At 38.2% G+C, this 2,587-nt stretch overlaps 1 pseudogene; it reads right to left on the reverse strand.

Moving 5' to 3' along the window:
- Window positions 1–1,077: 1,077 nt before the first annotated feature.
- On the reverse strand, window positions 1,078–1,757 carry LOC149149232 (protein DMP2 pseudogene; annotated as a pseudogene).
- Between the last annotated feature and the right edge of the window lie 830 nt (window positions 1,758–2,587).

A 2,587-nucleotide genomic window follows, 5' to 3' on the forward strand; every position in this document is an offset into this window, starting at 1 on the left:
GGGAACATTTTGGGTAAAACGTATTATGATCATAACATGATAGTGAGACAATGATGGGGGTAAGGAAAAATATTGGGAAAATATAAGGGGTGGGAGTGTGGGGAAATATTGGGTAAAACATAATATCATGTTTTACCTAATATTTCCCCAACCCCCACACTCAACCTCACACTTATCCTCATAATATATTATGCTTTAACAAATATCCTGTGCCCCCCATCTCCAAACTAATATTAGGGGAGTGGTTGGGGGGGGTGTGAATATTGGTTAAAATATAATTTAATATGAGGATGAGGGTTGAGGTGTGGGAAAACATTGTATAAAACATAATATTAATATGAGGGTGGGGTCGTGGGTAAATATAATATAAGGCATGATGGGAGGTTGAATATTGGATAAAACATGAAGGATTTTCAACCTTTGTGAAATCATATTTTGTGGCGGAGTGGAACAGCGAGGGTTTGAGAGAATTGTAGAAAGTGTTCCACATGGAGGGTCGCAGAGGAGGGAGTGCCACTCCCTCCTACAAAGAGGCCGTTGCTAGTAGAGGTAAGAAACCTCTAGAAAATGCTAGAAATCTCTAGAAAATGCTAGAGGTACTACGGAGAAAGGAAAAAGAAATATGGAAAAGAAGACAGTAGGAGCCAAAACTAAGGATATTACAAGTCATTCATTATTTAACAGGTTCAGCCGGTAAAACCCATATTCACTCAACACCTTTAATGAAATGCTTTACGCGCTCTCCGATTTACAGTAATATGAAGTAAACAAGAGCAGGCAGTTATTCTTCACACCCTCTGCAATTCAGAGTAATTAGAAATTGAATAATAGCTAGCTGCTTTGAAGAAGGAGAGAAAGATGATACGAGAACCAGGAATTCAAATTTATTTCGATAATAGATTTTGGGAATATCTTGAAATCTGAGTGTAGTTAGGTTAATTATTTGATTTTTGTTATTTTTTTGATTCTGAGATATTCTCCCAATCTATATCAATCAGAAAATCCAAAATATTCTCCAAATCTACAATCAAATTAAGAGAAACTAAAATATTTTCAAAATCTACAATCAACATAAAACTGCCAATACTCCCCACTAAGTGGTCGTGGTCGTAGAAGAGGCATATCCAATTCCATGGCGTGTGGTGGGAAACACAAGAAACAGCGAGCTGCCAACAAACCCAGCTACAAGTGGAAGGTTAATCACCAACTGCTTCGCATCAGCCCGAACATTCGAATAGTAACAATTCACAATATTGGAATTCATGAGGGCGACAGCACCAAATACCACAACCGTCAACACAGAGTGCACGAAATCAAGAACAGTGAGCTTGTAAGAAGACAGATTCACCGTCTTGTTGATCTGTGAATTTAATGTCCACAGACCCGTTGCGGTGGCGATCCCGTAGTATAACGTCCCGCTAGACGTCCTGTAGCTATCGGTGAAGCAAGAGAAGGCGGACAAAAACGCGCAGAGGCCCAGAAGAAATCCGGTCAAATATTTATTGGAGGTGTAGCAGGTGCCTCCATTGGTGAGAGTGGGCGACAGAACTTGGAAAATAAGCACAGTGGTGGTGGGAAGCAGTTTGATGAGATTAGCGGAGCTTGAAAATACGTTGTCGAGCAGAGTCTCTAACGTAGATTTAGTGGTGGTGGCCTCGGCTCTTAGTGGCGAAGCTTCTAGCCGGGCTGATTCACCCACTGTTCTAGCCATTGCGCTAGCCATTGAATACACCTGCTTACTATTTCTGCTACGCGCCCTTCTTCGATCTGGCTCGCGTTGGTAGATAGTGACGAGAGATTGAAGGCACTCGTGGTAACTTATAAGGATGGGCATCCACCTAACTCTAGGCATTAGCACATAGATTCTTTGAAAATTTTCAGAAAATTGTTAGGCCATATTTAAATCGTTTGGAATTGCGATTTGATTGGTGGCGGCTGGATAAATGGAAATCTTGTGCGTGTGGGAGTCGAAGCGTTGAATGGCTCTTTCCGACCTTTGAAACTGGAGTAATTCGACTTAGATGCTATCAATTGAGGGAGATTTTTTATTAGACTTTTGAAAATGGAGTAATTCGACTGGAATAAATATACTTAGACGCAAGCGAGATTTTATTATTATTATTTTTTGGGGGAAGTTTTGTTTTTTCTTACAAAGTATTGAAAGTTGGAAATAGTAATACTTATGGATGGAGGTCATGTATGGAGTCATATCAGTGTATATTAGAAAAAGTTTAATTTAGTGTGAGTTTGCATAAATTAAATTAGTTGGATTTGATTTAAATTTAGTTATAAATAGTATGATTTTATTAAACAAAGTCTTTCTATAGAAATCACATGAGAGAGGCGTTTAGAACCAACCACTGTGACTCATTACACTTACTGGTTCGAAACCAGTTGGCCAAAAAATTCTCTCTATGTGATTTCTATCGAAAGACTTTGTTTAATTTATCATGGATCACATAAACTTGAAGCTTGAATACAGAAAACACAATAACTTTAGGAATGTGTATGTAAAAAACGTGAATTTCTTGTGAAACTTGTTTTTTCTTTTTTCTTTGAATTTAGAATTTATATAGATGATAAATTT

This window comes from Pinus tabuliformis, chromosome 9 (genome assembly GCF_031772625.1).
Source record: "Pinus tabuliformis cultivar Carrire ecotype Pingquan chromosome 9, CPIR1, whole genome shotgun sequence".
Classification (NCBI taxonomy): Eukaryota; Viridiplantae; Streptophyta; class Pinopsida; order Pinales; family Pinaceae; genus Pinus; species Pinus tabuliformis.